Source organism: Panulirus ornatus, chromosome 48 (assembly GCF_036320965.1).
Source record: "Panulirus ornatus isolate Po-2019 chromosome 48, ASM3632096v1, whole genome shotgun sequence".
In the NCBI taxonomy this organism is placed as follows: Eukaryota; Metazoa; Arthropoda; class Malacostraca; order Decapoda; family Palinuridae; genus Panulirus; species Panulirus ornatus.
Genome location: NC_092271.1, coordinates 26,414,668 through 26,431,687, shown reverse-complemented (window position 1 = coordinate 26,431,687; position 17,020 = coordinate 26,414,668). Strand labels below are relative to the sequence as shown.

At 48.7% G+C, this 17,020-nt stretch overlaps 1 protein-coding gene across 4 annotated transcripts in view; it reads left to right on the top strand.

Moving 5' to 3' along the window:
- Positions 1 to 17,020, top strand: part of Lrrk (Leucine-rich repeat kinase) — a 330,029-nt gene that overhangs the window by 113,242 nt on the left and 199,767 nt on the right. The window contains exon 1 of one of the 4 annotated variants that reach the window (XM_071690283.1): positions 14,888 to 14,931. The exons of the other annotated variants lie outside the window; for them this stretch is intronic. The gene's annotated coding sequence lies outside the window, so the exon portion shown is untranslated. Of the gene's footprint in view, positions 1 to 14,887; positions 14,932 to 17,020 lie in introns of those variants that run through there. 4 annotated transcript variants of the gene reach the window in all.

Genomic DNA, 17,020 nt, shown 5'->3' with positions numbered 1-17,020 from the left:
TGGTGAAAGTGTATGTAATAAATTTCATAAACTGACACGTTCGCTTGCGCACAGAATACACATGCACGCACGGACGCACGCACACACACACAGACACGCGCGCGAGAGAGACGAAATTGCTTTTCTTATCGGAAGGAGTAATGAAGATCTCTTCCCACAGTGTGCCTCCGCTCCGTGTCACGCCTTGTGTGTGTGTGTGTGTGTGTGTGTGTGTGTGTGTGTGTGTGTGTGTATTCAAATGTGGGTACAGGAGTCCGCAGACACAAGCGTCGCTCCTTGATTTTAGTGGGGGAAGGACCAGTGTTGCCAGTCGATGTTATCTGGGCAGAGGCCTTTCACCGTTCTGGTAGGGAGGTCCTTCCAGGCCAGCACCCAGCACCTCCACTACAGTGACACATCGGCCCGAAGGTGTCTCGGGGTCTCCTGATCCTCCTCAGTCGAAGGCTTGTGACTATAGCCCTTGTGAATCGTGAAATTATTGTGTCTTCTGATCTTTTAAAGTCCTCGAGTCTCTCTCTCTCTCTCTCTCTCTCTCTCTCTCTCTCTCTCTCTCTCTCTCTCTCTCTCTCTCTCTCTCTCTCTCCATTAGACCCTTCCACAAAAATTCCCTTTCTTATTTTCCACACATGAGGAGAGCCCCGCCCCCCCTACCATCTTCACATTCCTCAGGGGTTCGTCCATTCTAATCCTCTTTCCTCCTCTTTCGTTCAGCGCCTCCTCCGTATATTCTCTCTCTCTCTCTCTCTCTCTCTCTCTCTCTCTCTCTCTCTCTCTCTCTCTCTCTCTCTCTCTCTCTCCTCCTCCTCCTCCTCCTCCTCCTCCTCCTCCTCCTCCTCCTCCTCCTTATCGACCAGTTCCTCACACTCACCACCTCCCCTCCATCTTATTTTTTTCCCCTTCCCGTTATCTCTAATCCTCGTCTTCTTGTACCCATCACCTCCACTCTTGGGCTCTTCCCCCCCTTCCCCCCCTTCATCGTCTCATATCCCTATGTCCACTCGCCTCTCCTCCTCCTTCTCCTCCTCTTGTTGCCACCCCTGCTTCTGACACGGCCATCTGTAATGCTCATGGAATCTAATACCCCAGGGGAGGGGTTCCAGTTGATCCCCGAGGGTCTGTGCCTCACCCGGGGCTCTTCTATAATGCTGTATTTATCATGCTTCAGGACAAAGGCAGGGTCCGGGGGGCGCCTCCTCCATGCATCGTTCCGCCGGAGGGAAAAGTCTCTGGGATGCGTGAATGTTGAGGGAGTCGTATCGCTCCTGGAAAGACCCTCGCTGGAAGAGACTGGAATGCATAGGCATGAGATCTGGAAAAAGGTTTTGCCCTGAAGGATTTTTTTTTTGTTCTAGGTATGGAATACATCTTTTTAAAAGGTCTGGAAGGCGGTGGCTGCTCTAATGGAAGGCAGGGAATGACCTCCTCAGAGACTGGAAAGTCTGGAATGCATCGTTCCCGTGTTTGGAACGCAGCGGAGGAAGGATTTATCATGTGGGCCAAAGAAGTCTCGCAGGAGCGGAGGCTGGCGGGGAAGTCTTGGGGAGGGTTGGCCCGGACAGGTTTCCAATATGTAGCAGCATTGTGGTCCACACGATCCTTTCCCCTCCACCACCGCCACCCACACCCACCCCTCTTGATGGCAGGGATTCCATTCTTCCATCACTGGTATTGGCTTCTATTCTTAGCGCCGGCCGTTTGTTCTGAACCTTTCGAGTCCCCAGAGAAGGTAAGTATTCTCTCTCTCTCTCTCTCTCTCTCTCTCTCTCTCTCTCTCTCTCTCTCTCTCTCTCTCTCTCTCTCTCTCTCTCTCTCTCTCCGGTGAATGCCGTACAGAAGACACATCCTACCAATAGCTATGGTGTCTTGATACGTTTATGATAAACTTCTCATATATTTTGTTTATTGTGAATATCCCCAGATGACGCATCATTCGTCTGTGTCTTTGATAAACATACGTCTGTCTTGTTGTTTGTCTCATGTTGACGAAATGTTACAGTTATCGGTGTTCAGTTGAACTAGTGTTCAAGACACTGAATGTCTACACTATCGTATATCCTGTTCAGCTCGGCGCTGTTAATGATCTAACCTCGTCTATTTCCAGTTTGGCTGGTGAACTACCCATTCCTGGATAGCCACATTTAAGCTGTAGTGAATATATAGTATAGAATTTTTTTTCTCTTGTAGAATCTGACCAGGTTCTGGCATTGTTGCCAGCTTGTGCCTCGGAAGTGCTTTCCTGCTTTGGTTCAAAGCTCAGTGCGTGGGCCAGTGTCAGATACTTTGGTCATACATACTCCGGTCGTATGTATATATATATATATATATACATATTTTCCTGGCGTCAGTCATCCACACGTCGAATTGGATGAACGTTTTCTTTTTGAAGTGATCGTGTTTAATGTCATTTTAAGTTTGTTATATATATATATATATATATATATATATATATATATATATATATATATATATATATATATATATATATATATATCATGTTTCAGCATATTAGATGATTAACTCCTTTTCATCACGTGAATACAATCAAGATAATTCATAGGTTTTTGCTACAGATGGATCGTTACAGTGTCTAATGTATTGTTCTCTTCTCTCATCAGGTATGTGTTATACATTGACCTACGCCTTACGGTTGGTGAGTGTTACATTTTTCATTGAATTACTGTTCGCATTTTTTTATATGTATTATTCGTATATTTTTTTTTTTCTTTTCATTTGTGTTCCTTGCTGCAGAGTTTTCGCTTCTGTCACTCGTTGCATATTTCAGTTGCATCACTCAGTATAGACCTGACTTGTGTTGCTTGTGGATGTCCTGACTTGTGGATGTCCTGACTTGTGTTACTTATGGATGTCTTGACTTGTGTTACTTGTGGATGTCCTGACTCGTGTTACTTATGGATGTTTTGACTTGTGTTACTTGTAGATATCCTGACTTGTGTTACTTATGGATGTCCTGACTTGTGTTACTTGTAGATATCCTGACTTGTGGCAGATGAGGCAAGATCTCCCTGGCCACTTGGCTGGAGGTTATAATCCTTGAGAGTGGCGGCTGTTGGGTAATCCTTGTCTTAAAGGGGAGCCTTACACCTGCCCTCCAGTACAGACCTGTCTTCCCTCGTTGTACAGACACTTGCACAGACAGACCCCAGTGTCTGTGGTCTGCCCTGTACACACACACACACACACACACACACACACACACACACACACATTGTAAAAGGAGTGATTAAGTGTACTTTCTTCCACATGATATTTTTAGACACTGTGCAGACGTTCACCATCCGGCCCATGATGACGCCAGTGGGGCGACACTTGCACCGGGAGGGAACTGCTGGTGTTGACACACAAGACGTACGTACTAGACCGCTCGCGAAATTCCTCAGGGGGAGGAGGCGCGAGGGTAATTAGATTCATCCTGTTTTTTATTATTTCTTTATAAAAGAAAATGTGAAAAGGTGATAATGGTAAGGATTTTTTTATTTCAATTTAAATACAGACGAATTAAGGTTTCTGAACTATTCCGGCGAGACAGAGAAACAGATTAATTCTTTATTGCCACCATGGGTACGGCCCCACTTGTGGTAGGTTGGTGGGCGGGGCAACAGGTGACGCTGGTGTTGGGTTTGTAGGTTGATGGGCGGGGCAACAGGTGGCGCTGATGCTGGGGTTGCCCTCCCTACAAGAATACCCGTTACGACCACTGAACTGGTCAGGTTTAATTTGCCGGGTCAACCAACCGTGGCTTGGCCCTCACACACCCGGGGACGAGGGACGCGAGGCCCAAAGCTCCGCCACCAGCAGCAGCCAAGGCTGCAAGGCTGGCCAACCTGAAGCGAAAAGGGTGGAGGGACGATGGACGCAACAGCCAGGGCCTGAGAGGGGGGTCCGAAGACATGGCACGAACCCACAGCCAGGGCCAGGAAGGGGTACGATCCATCAGCACGACGCTACGATACTGGACTAGAACGGTACGATCGTTGAGCACGACGGTACGACCTCTGACCACGACGGTACGACCCTGGAGTACCTAAGATGGGATGATTCCCGGCTAGGACGGCCTCCGCTGAAGGTCACGCCGTCATACTCACGGGTCGTACGGGAGTCGTCGAGGGCCGCACCGCGCGTCGGTGTCCAGTGGGTTGTGCGATGCGGTGATTGACTGTGTGGCTGCTGAGGGATGTGGTGGCGTGTGTGTGTGTGTGTGTGTGTGTGTGTGTGTGGAGTGGGGATGAGTGACGGTGCATGGGGGTGTAGAGGGGATCTCTCTCACACTCAAACGCTTACATAATGGAGAGAGAGAGAGAGAGAGAGAGAGAGAGAGAGAGAGAGAGAGAGAGAGAGAGAGAGAGAGAGAGAGAGAGCTTGTCTTTGCTCTCTTTCACCAATTATTCAAGGTCTTCTCTCAGGCACAGCGCTCCGGTACCCACACACCCCCAGCAGTAAGTTGCTCACACTTCGTATATGATTCTTACCCTGTGCATCTCAGCCTGTTTGATCCTGGCCTTACCCTCCTCAGCCAATTTATAAACAACTTCAAGTATGTCACTAAAGATTTTTTATCATTAGACCATCCATGTTCATGTCTTTACCCATTGGTTGATAAGTAACGTACGTGTGGACGTGTGGAGCCTCTCGCTCAGTTGAATGAGGTCTTATAACCAAAGAGTTTCCTTTGTTTTGGTGGCGGCGGTGGTGGTGGGAACTCCACCACAGCCAGAGGTTCCGCGTTGATGATGGGAACTCCTCCGCGCACATTACCTCCCTGATAACACCAACAACAGATCATGTCGTGTTGCTCTGCTCCGCTGAACAGAATGACCGTGTGGCTCCCATTGGTTCTGTCTCACACCCGCTCCTTCTTCATCTTCCTCTGTTCTTGTCGTCCCCCCCCCCCCTCTCTCTCTCTCTCCTCTTATTCCTCTTTGCTCCTGCGGCTGTCCCGGGGGCGGGCGGGGCGGGGCGGGAGTGGAGCCAGGAGCAGTACGTAAGCGGTGGTGACAATGGACGAGACTGGCTGGCATCCCCGGGTCGGTCGTGCCCCTAGTGTGGGAACCTGCTGGCGGCGATGGTGGTGGTGTTGGTGGTGGCGGGTAGGGGGTAGAGTGATACGTAAAGTGGCTAGGTAAGATGAAGGGTATGGATTGTAAGACAAGGTGGATAAGGAGAAGGGAAGGGATGGGAAGGTATGTGAAGGGCTAGAGGATGATAAGTAGACGAGGAGGATCAAAAAAAATTAGACTCATAGAGGAAATTAGAAAGAGGAAGAGAGACCAAAGGATGAGTTATGAGGGAATGAGAGGTCAGAAGTACAGGATAAATGAGAATATGAGACAGAAAGGTGAGGAACGGGACGTATGGAGTGCTGGTGTGAGGGAGGGGGAGGAGCTGGGTCAAAGGTCATGGATTATCTAATGTACTGCGGGTTGATCTGTCATGTTGGGTCAGTCGCCGCAACACCTCCCACACACGTACTGCTGCCTCCTCCTTCTCCTCCTCCTCCTCCTCCTCCTCCTCCTCCTCCTCCTCCTCCTCCTCCTCCTCAGTGGAAGGAACGTTGCTTTATGATGCTTCCTCTGTGGAGTAGGTAGAGGACATATTTACATTGTCCAACATGACGTTTCAGCAACAGCGGTTCCTTGTTTCATCACACTACCAAACTGCGTGGGCAGGAGTGCCTGTCACTTGGTTCCATCTCATTCCCTATCTTCCATCCCACTCCTCCTTCTCAGTAGGAGTTCTCTCCCTCGTTCTCCACCTCACCTTTAATCCTCATCTCTTGACTTCCCGCGTGAGTCCTGGCAAGTCGTCCAGGAGGAGGAGGAGCAGCGGTGTTGTCTCCTGCTTGTGTATTACCTCTGACTAGCCGGGTGGTCGTACCGTTCCACGACGCCTTCTCTGTTTTAACCATCTGCTTCTCTGGGTAGTGGACCAACATGGCGGCCTTGTGTTTACTGACAAGGTAGTAGACCATCATGGCGGCCTTGTGTTTCCTGAGGAGGTAGTGGACCAACATGGCGGCCTTGTGTTTCCTGAGGAGGTAGTGGACCAACATGGCGGCCTTGTGTTTCCTGAGGAGGTAGTGGACCAACATGGCGGCCTTGTGTTTCCTGAGGAGGTAGTGGACCAACATGGCGGCCTTGTGTTTCCTGAGGAGGTAGTGGACCAACATGGCCGCCACGTCTGACCCACAGCCAGCGACAGTGTCCTGAACTCCGGGTTATTTTTGTCAGCTTAAAGCTTAACTGCGGCGTGACTGTCTCTTCCTGTCCCCTCCCTCGGTGTCGTCCACTCCCCTCCCTCACCACGGTCACCCCTCCCATCACAGGTGCTGGCCTATGGCCTCCCCATCTCACATACATCCTGCCAAAGTCTTTTCTTCAAGATTTATGATTTTCCCCCATATTTCATCGTATTTCTCTTACACATTTCCTTTTCTTGTTTTTCTTTCTATGTCTCACTTGTTGAAGAGACACAAGGCCGCCATGTTGGTATTCTACCCGCTGAAGAGACATAAACAAAGCCGCCATTTTGGTCTTCTACCTACTAAACAGATACGAGGCCGCCATATTGGTTCTCTGTCTCCTGAAGCGATACAAGGCCGCCATGTTGGTGCTCTACCTTCAGAGCGAGACGCAAGAACGCCATGTTAAACCCTGCTTCATTTTGTGTGCCGTCTTGTCTTTAATACAACTTTAGATCATGGGTTTAATTACGTCGTTGATTTATTATTATTATTATTATTATTATTATTATTATTGTTGTTGTTGTTGTTGTTGTTATCATTTGCCCTTATTTTTCTGAGGCTGGGGGTGAATTAATGCGCCAGGGAGAATGTTATTTTACCTTGTAGGTTGTGATTTATTTTCCTCTGCATCATAAACCGCCCAGCTCTCTCTCTCTCTCCCGAGTTTCGGGATCTGCATCGTTATTCATTGTGCATGCTGGTGAAAAATGAATAACTTTGCATGTATGAATGCATGATGGCCGTGGAGCCGATGGGTGTTTTTTTTTGTTATGTTTTCCATCAGTGGTTGAAAGCGCTTCCGTTTTTATTCACTTTAGGTTTTAATTTTACGGTCGGGGCTTGGTATTTGTCATTTCCAGTTGTATACGCGTCCTGATCTGTAATTCCAATATCTCTGATTTTTTTTTTATTGTTGTTTATATGTTCTACCCGATGTACCTGATATTTTTATCTCCCTTATTTGACTGGTAATAACTTGAGTCGATATTCCCGATATTTGTATTCATTTTATCATCTGATGTTATGGTATGTCACTTATGTACACAGTATGGATATGTGATAGTTTCGATATATTCAGGCTGTGTGTGTGTGTGTGTGTGTATGTGTGTGTGTGTATAGTCAGCTGATGCCTGACGCCCTTCACTGTGTGACGTAACCAGACAGCTGATCATCGTCAACAACACAACAGCTGATCTGTGTCACGAGGGATGACAAGGTTTCAAACTTGCTGCGTTGGTCATGGGAGTCTGTGTGGTGCTCTAGAACGCTGTGTACCGCTGTGGTCGATGGATGATGTGTTGTTTATAGATACTGATGAGGATTGTGTAAGTTTACCTACCTTAGTGGTGCAGGTGTATAGAGTTTACCTACCGTAGAGGTGCAGGGGTAAAGTTTACCTACCGTAGTGGTGTAGGTGTAGAGTTTACCTACCGTAGTGGTGCAGGTGTATAGAGTTTACCCTACCGTAGTGGTGTAGGTGTAGAGTTTACCTACCGCAGTGGTGCAGGTGTATAAAGTTTACCAACCGTAGGGGTACAGATGAAGTCTACCTTCCTTAGTGGTGTAGATAAGGAGTTTACCTACCGGGGTGTCGCAGGTTGAAAAATACGTGTAAACTGTACGACATGTGTACGAGCGTGTTCTCCTTGACAGATGTGTCGTCCCGTGAGTTCCAGCCAGGGTCGTCTTCGCCGCTTACCGCTGTGGGAGGAGGAGGAGGAGGCAGACCTGGTTGTCGTGTGTGTTTAGTGTGTGTATGTCGTGGGGCTCCCTGGTGTGTGTGTGTGTGTGTGTGTGTGTGTGTGTGTGTGTGCATGCGCATTTATTTGTGAATATTAATTTTCCCTCCATCATCATTATTGATCAGCCTTCTGTCAAATACCTGAACTCATTAACAACTTTTAATTAATCTTCATTCAGACTGGTATTGCGCCCTGCTGGCCGGGTCTTGTTTAGGTCACGAACTTTCCCTCCTCTTGGCTTTCAGCCTCCTGCCAGCCCCCTACCAGCCTCCTACCAGCCCCCTACCAGCCCCCTACCAGCCTCCTACCAGCCCCCTACCAGCTTCCTACCAGCCTCCTACCAGCCTCCAACCAGCTTCCTACCAGCTTCAGCCAGCTTCTTACCAGCCTCCTACCATCCTTCTACCAGCTTCTTACCAGCCTTCTACCAGCCTCCTACCAGCCTCCAACCAGCCTCCTACCAGCTTCTTACCAGCCTTCTACCAGCCTCCTACCAGCCTCCAACCAGCCTCCTACCAGTTTCTTACCAGCCGCATGATAGCCTTCATTTATATTCGTACGATTCATATTTCTTTTTTCATCTTTTTTATCCGTTGTTTTCGAATCGTGTCGAAATTCCTTCCACTCGTTTAAGTCCTTGATGTATGAGACATTACTATCAGTGCATGATACTAAACTAGTGAAAAAATTATCAGGATGATGAATTAGGTATAATGAAGGAGTTGGTGGTGTGTAGGGAGAAGCCTTCTTCTTTACGTCTGTATCTCCATCTATATAGATTAGGGATGTGGGATGCCGTAGCTGCCCTCTAGCAGACGACCTCGTCGTAGACATCGTCAGCTCTTCATTTCCCCGTCCTTCCCACGTCCTCCTCCACTGCACAGTGTTGAAGTGTTTCAGATACGTGTTAATAACCTTATGGCCACGTAAGAATCCTGTCCTACTTTTTAAAGGAGCATGATGACTCTGGGAACCTGGGGCTCCTGCTGCCTCCGTGTCACTCGCTAATATCTCTACACAGATGGAAAAAAAAAAAAGGAAGTTTCCTTATAACTGTCCACCAGCTCCTTGTGTGTCGGGGAGTGTTCCAAGTTAGCAGCCCTCTGACCTTCCGGGGTTGATTGGCTTGGCTGGTGATGGAGGACGATTTGTGGCGGTTCCTAGGTGGTTGTGGCGGTGCCTGGGTGGTCGTGGCGGTGCTTGGGTGGTTGTGGCGGTGCTTGGGAGGTTGTGGCGGTGCCTTGGTGGTTGTGGCGGTGCTTGGGTGGTTGTGGCGGTGCCTGGGTGGTTGTGGCGGTGCTTGGGAGGTTGTGGCGGTGCCTTGGTGGTTGTGGCGGTGCTTGGGTGGTTGTGGCGGTGCTTGGGAGGTTGTGGCGGTGCCTTGGTGGTTGTGGCGGTGCTTGGGTGGTTGTGGCGGTGCCTGGGTGGTTGTGGCGGTGCCTTGGTGGTTGTTGCGGTGCCTGGGTGGTTGTGGCGGTGCTTGGGAGGTTGTGGCGGTGCCTTGGTGGTTGTGGCGGTGCCTGGGTGGTTGTGGCGGTGCCTGGGTGGTTGTGGCGGTGCTTGGGAGGTTGTGGTGGTGGTGGTGGTGGTACGAGTAGTGTCGCTGGTTGTGGTGTTGGATGACTCTGTCTGTGTCACTTGCCTCACGACCTTGCTCGGATCAGCCGCCGCCTTGTCCAGCGACGACCCTCCACGAGCGGTGACCCTCCCTCACCCTCTCGCCCCCCTGGGAAAGTGGGTTGGGGAGGGGGCGTCCAGCCAGATAAATGGCCGGAGATTTGCTGACCCCCCGCTCCTGGAGTTTTATCTTATCTGGTGGAAGTTATGTCGCCATCTTGAGATTACCTGCCGGAGGGTCGTCAGGTGGATGGGTGGCTGGCGGAGGAGTTCGCTAGAACAACAGCCTCACCGTCGTGTTCAGGGGCCTTATAGTCGTGTTCAGGGACCTTACCGTCGTGTTCAGGGACCTTGCCTTCGTGTTCAGGGACCTTACCGTCGTGGTCAGGGGCACTGCCACACTCGCCTCGGGCACTGCCACGCTCGCCGCGGGCACTGCCACACTTGCCGCGGGCACTCACACGCTCGCCGCAGCCACTCCCACACTCGCCGCGGGCACACCCGTCATTATAAGAGACTCTACGGTGCCGCTGCTGCCGCCATCACGCCCACAGTAATCGCCTCTTCATATCCGCCGAGGCAACCGTTCAGCGGTTGACGTCTAGTGGAAGAAATACCTCACACACCCTCACCCCCCTCACCATCCTCCCCTCACCACATCCCCTCACCATCCTCCCCTCACCACACGCGTTGGCCAGCCAGGTGGACATTTGACAGGGCCATTGGACCTTAATAGCCTCTCTCTCTCTCTCTCTCTCTCTCTCTCTCTCTCTCTCTCTCTCTCTCTCTCTCTCTCGGGTTACGACCTCAGAGCGCGACGGTAGGGCACGTGCGGCCCTCCCTTGGGTGACGATGACCAGGCGCGGGCGTCGTTTTTTGACCTCATCCCTCCTTGCTCAAGGGTCAGGTCAGAGGTTGATGTAAGGGCTTTTATAACCACCATCAACCAGCGTGGTGCAAGGCGGAAGTCCAACCGTGTGTGTGTGTGTGTGTGTGTGTGTGTGTGTAGGGGAGCTGTTGACACAGCGGTGAGCTGTTGCATTGTACGTTGTCTTCGTCACGGTAATGAGCGATCACTGTACATCGGCGGGCGTGCGTCCGTGCGCTGTTAGTGGCGCTGCACGTCGCTGTGTGTGTGTGTGTGTGTGTGTGTGTGTGTGTGTGTGTTGGGGGGGGGGGGGTTAAAGGGAACGCGCGGTCCGGTAATAACGGTTTTCAGTCGGGGCGCGGAAGTGTCTGCTTGACGAGGGGCGAAAATAAGAAGAACGCATTATGCATCGTTGTGTTGTGCATTCTGTATCGTTGTGTTGTGCCTTCTGTATCGTCGTGTTTTGAAGTTATTATTATATCATTACGCAGTTGACGTGCACGATTCTTGATGTGATTTTCTCTAGATGGGTGCAGAAGGTATGTATCATGTACCTGTAGTGGACGTGTGTGACTTAGTTTGTATTAGATTGTGTTGGTATGATGATGATAATGATGATAATAATGATAATAATGATAATATTATTATTATCATTAATATTATTATTATTATTATTATTATTATTATTATTATTATTATCATCATCATCATCATCATTATCATCATCATTATTATACCGTCAGCTGTTTATGAACTCGAAGTGTTGACGTGTGTGGGATTACTTGTGTGGATATATAAGTAGACAGATGTAGCTATATAAGTTGGTAGGTTAAGATATAAAGTGCGCAGATGTAGTTTTCTTCAGTGGGTAGGTTTCCACGTCAGGTAAGTGTGGCTCTTTGCTTAAGTGGAGAGGTGTAGACTGTGTTTAAAAGCAGTTCCGTCCCCCACTTGCCTCTCATAACTGTGAATGTAATAATTACCGTAAAAACACAGACGTTTATGTCATGTTATAGAAGTCCACAGATGTGGGTGGTCAAGAAAAGTGCTGGTGAGGTTCTGGCCTTGAAGTCCGGCCGTGTTTCTCCTCCCACTCCAGCTGGACTCTCGTTCTACAAGTTCATTCCAGAGCTTGTTTCCCACTGGGAGAGAAAAGAAAGAAAGAAAGAAAAAAGAAAACCCCACTTTGAAAATAAGCGAAGTATTGATATATATATATATATATATATATATATATATATATATATATATATATATATATATATATATTCCTATGTGTCCACTGGGAAAATGAAACATAGGAATATCTTGGTCACGCGCAAAATTGTGATCCTTTCTAACATATATATGTGTGTGTGTGTGTGTGTATGTGTGTGTTTAATGAAAGTTTGTTTTCATATGAATAAGTTGTGTGGCCGAGATAAGGATTTGCCTCACCGTGTAGTTTCGCTGGGTCGTCGGGTTGGAGGCTCGGGTTGAAGGTATTTTGCTTTGGCGGAGGAAAAGAAAAAAGAAAAAAAAAGTATCCTCTGGTAGCTGGCTAATTGAATTTTCCTTCCTGGGATAAACTCTCTCTCTCTCTCTCTCTCTCTCTCTCTCTCTCTCTCTCTCTCTCTCTCTCTCTCTCTCTCTCTCTCTCTCTCTCTGCCGCAGTCTGTCTTGTAATCGCATGAGAATAATGTGTGGATGACAGGGTTTTTTTTTTTTTTAAGTACCTTCCTTGCTATAATCACACACCCACACACCCACACACACACACACGCACACACGCACGCACGCACGCACCCTAATGCACAAGAACGTCTTGAGTGACAAACGCACTTGAGCCACACAGGTCAGAGGGTTCGCAGGGTTCAGTGTGCACCATCTGCTTACACTGCCGTCTGCCGTCCAGCTCTTCGTGCCGGCTACGATTGTTGCCTTCCTGTGGTTGTGGCCCGTAATGCCTCGCTCTGTTCCTTCTTACCGTGGGGTTCCGTGCCCGTAATGCCTCGCTGTGTTCCTTCTTATCGTGGGGTTCCGTGCCCGTAATGCCTCGCTCTGTTCATTCTTATCGTGGGGTTCCGTGCTCGTAATGCCTCGCTGTGTTCATTCTTATCGTGGGGTTGCGTGCCCATAATGCCTCGCTCTGTTCATTCTTATCGTGGGGTTCCGTGCCCGTAATGCCTCGCTGTGTTAATTCTTATCTTTTGTTTCTCTGGCCTTCCTACGTTGCTGTGTTCGAGGCCACGTCATCACCGGGTGTCTTTATCTCCCTGGAAGCGATCGTTTCCGATTCGTGATAAAGAACTATTTACCGCCGGGATCGCCTCATTCCAAAGTTCATCTGGGGGTAATGACATAAAAAGAGGGGGAAGTCACTGGTGATGATTGTGTGTGTGTGTGTGTGTGTGTGTGTGTGTGTGTGTGTGTGTACACGTCGCCCCTCAAGAGTAAGGCAGAAATTCGCTGTATTGATTATCTCACATTTAGTCACTGTTTTCTTATTAATCTTCTGTTTTTGGTTAGTCTGCTTGTTTTCCACTCATCCGAGTGACCTCACGTGTGTTGGTGGTTTAAGGCACATGAGGGATTAGTTTAGTTCGAGTGGTTGGGGGTGGGGTGATCGAAGCAGTGGTTTAACACAGTACATGTGGTTTAGGCCAGACGGGTTTAATTATGATGTTCTGGTATGGGTTTATTACAAGCTGTAAGGTTATAAAGCTAAGGCTTTCAGATTATCAGAATAAGGCTAAGGTGTACTAGGTATCAAGGTAAGGCTACAGCTAACAACCCTTTAAGACGACTAAGATATCGAAACAAGGCTACAACATATAACCTTTGGAAGGGTTATGATATCAAGGCAAAGTACGATTTATAACCTTTAAGGCGAATAAGAAATCAAAATGCAAGTAAGATATCAAGGCCAGGCCACATCTTACGAGTATTTAAGTCGTCTAAGATATTGACATGCAGCTAACGTATCCAAGATATCAGAGTGAAGCTGGAGCACGATATTGCGTGTCGTTGTCTCTGGGTATATTTCGCCATTCATCTCTGCGGTGACCCACGTAGATGTTGCTGTAAGGCAGATGCACTTTACTTGCTTGTGGTTTACATTTCCTTGGTGTACCGCCGTCTACCTCCTCTTATGTATACCCTCTTGATGTAGGGTGTTGGTTAGCTTACGTCATTGTACTCTCGTTGGGTTTGCCTAATATTTAGGTATGCTTCACAAGGTTAGTTTACGGTACCGTCTCGTACTCTTGAGTTTACTGTGTACTGTACCTTCTCCTACCCATAGTTTACTGTACCTTGTCTTCCGATGGTTTACTGCACCATCTCTTACCCAGTTTACCTTGTCATAGTTTACTGTACACATCTTAAGGTAAACTGTATCTGAGTTTACCATAGTTTACCCACCTAAACCCTCGAGAGTATTTACCTGTTTCCCTGGTTCGTTTCCTCCGTACCCTGTCCGCTCTGTTGCTCTGTTAGGCTCCGCTTTGTTGCTCATCTTAGCTTCTACTTGAACGCCTGGCTTAACATAGCTGCCTGTGTTAAACACCTAAACACTTGGGTTAACACATCTGCCTTCTTTAATGAGTAAGCAGCAGAACACCTGTGTTAAAACACCTGCCTTTGTTAAGCATTTACTACCTGAATACGTGTGTTGGCGGCACACCTGACTTTGTTAATTGATAATTACCTGAACACCTGTCCCAGCACAGCCACCTATTATTTATCTGAACACCTGTATTAACATTTCCGTCTGTGGTTCCTGTCCAGTGGCACCTCTTGAGGTCGAGATGGTCCGTGACCTTTGACCCCAGGCCGTCATGCTGAAAGGGTCGTACCATCGTCCTAAATGGCTTAAGGGCTGTACCCCATGGGTGATGGCAGTCAGCCACAGGCATATGACAGTGACAAAATATTTGTTTTCGTAGTTATTCGAGGTGTTAGTAATTCAACAGCAACTTTGTGTGTGTGTGTGTGTGTGTGTGTGCTGGTGTAATGAACTGCTTTGATCTACATTTGACACAGAGGTTCGCTTTCCACGCGTGGCAACGTTACAAGCCCTTTTTACATGTCATGTGTAAAGATGAAATTAAATTAACGCATCAATATATATATATATATATATATATATATATATATATATATATATATATATATATATATATATATATATATATATATATATATATAATCATCGTCCTTGCTGTATCAGCCCACAAGTGAGGGGAGTGAGGAGGGAACCTCAAGTACATAGAGATGCTGCCCGGGCTGTGAGGTGGGTGTTTGTGGGGGCCCCGCTTGACGAGGGGCAGCACACACACACACACACACACACACACACACACACACATGCAGCAGAGGCCGGGCCGGCGAGCTGTGGGACCCCGGTCGCGTTGCCCTCCCAGTCTGCGTGAGCCTTGGTGAGCGGACGGACGTCTGTGTGTCGGGTCTCTCTCCCTCTCTCTGACGCTGCTGTCGTTGCTGTGGCGGCAGCGGCTTCTTGCTGCTGTGCGGCCCTTACGCAGCTGCTGTGCGGCCGTCAGGAGCTGCTGCTCAGTCTCCTGGGGCTCGGGTGTCTAGGGACGTAACCACTGTAGTAGATGGAGGACCTGGACAATAGGATTTCTTTTTGTATGGTAATGGAGGAAGAGAAGCAGCCTTATTGTACTCCCACCTCTAGAGGCTGTGCGAACAGATTGTCTCGGACCTGTGGAGCAGGACGCATCAGAAACGCGCTCAAGACGAACGATTGAGGATCACTGACGACGTGGATCGTGAAAATGAAAGAAAGAATTGTGGATCTAGAAATGGATCATTATGACATTCTGGTTGTCATTCATGTTGCTTGATGTATCAGGACAGACAGTGTGTGATAGAGGGGTTGCGTGTGTAAGTGTGTGTGTGTTTGTGTGTAGAATGAGAGGTTTTAGTCGAAGAGGTTCCATGATAAGCGCTGTGTGTTGTGTGCGATACTGTATATAACATGCAAAGAACAGATAACAGGAGACCTGATGGTCTGAGATGAAGTTGTCTGCTGCAGGACAGTACATGGGAAGAAGGACAGATAACAGCAGACCAGATGGTCAGTGACGAAGTTGTCTGCTGGCGGACAGTACATCGGAAGGACAGATAAAAGTAGATAGTGTGTGACGAGGTTTTCTGCCGTGGGACAACCATTAGTATCCATTATTATTGAGCCAATGGAGAGAGAGAGAGAGGGTAGGAAAGGGGAACTTTAGAAGGCCTTGCCGATGGTGAAGGGCAGGGGGGGGGGGGGGTGGCCCACCTGGAGCAGACCCATTAACATCCCAGTTCTGTCTGCAGGTTCCTCATAATTTCGTAGGGGGTCGTCTGCATATGGCAGGAAATTGTGAGGGGGGAGGGTGTTGAAGATAGTGAAGATGGTGATCATTGGAAAGCTAGCGGGTAGTGAAGATGATGGTGATGGAAGAGCTGGCGGGGATAGTGAGGTGGTTAGTGATGGAACAGCTGGGGATAGTGAAGACGGTGGTGAGGGAGATGACTGGTGATCTGGAGGGGTGTTGGTGATCGCGAGTGGAGGTGACGCCGTTGGCGATGCGATGTAGCGTTAGTGACGTGACCAGAGTAAGCGATGCTGGTGTTAGTCAAGTCTGCATTGCTGCATGTCAGACGGTGAGACTGTGTCGTTGTGGCACAGACGGTGGAGGCTGTTGACGGTGGCCAGCCAATTTCACTTCAGTCAATTCCATCACTTTACTCACCACCCACAGAGATCAGAGCCCCTCACCGGCCATGACGTCCACCTGGGATGATGGCCAGTTCTCAGATCACAATTGCAGTCCCTCACCACCACGACCCTCCTACACCACTATCACAACCCTTCACCACCACCACCCCTCACCACCAACAAAACTCTTCCCCGTCACCTAGTGGCACCGTAGGGCCAGATCACGGCCAGTGCCTTGTGCCTGCTGTTGAGAACGTAGGAGTACCTATCCTCCCACGGGTTATAATGGAGAGGTGCTCTCACTCAGCCCCTCGTCGTCCTACCTGGGATAAGCCAGCGACACAGCAACAGCCTCCTCCTCCTCGTTGGTTCATGGTTCAGGATTCAGTGAAGGTGTCTCATATATATATATATTTTCTTTTTTTGTCTCGTGGTAGAAGAGTTGTTCCTATTGATTTATTATGATGACTTGGGCTTAGTGCTTCCGGAGGTGAGGGGGGGGTTGCAAGGTCGGGGTGAGTGTGTTTGTGTGGAGGGGCAGCGGATGGGGCCGGGTGGGGAGGGGGTGAGTGTTTGTTTCTCATCCGAGCAACACCAGCTAACACAATTGACTTAATGTTGACTTGTTCGCTTCTCTCTCTCTCTCTCTCTCTCTCTCTCTCTCTCTCTCTCTCTCTCTCTCTCTCTCTCTCTCTCTCTCTCTCTCTCTCTCTCTCTCTCTCTCTCTCTCTCACACACACACACACACACACACACACACACACACACACACACACAGTTGTACTTAAGTATTGTACTGTCGTATTGAAGTATTGTACCTTCTTACT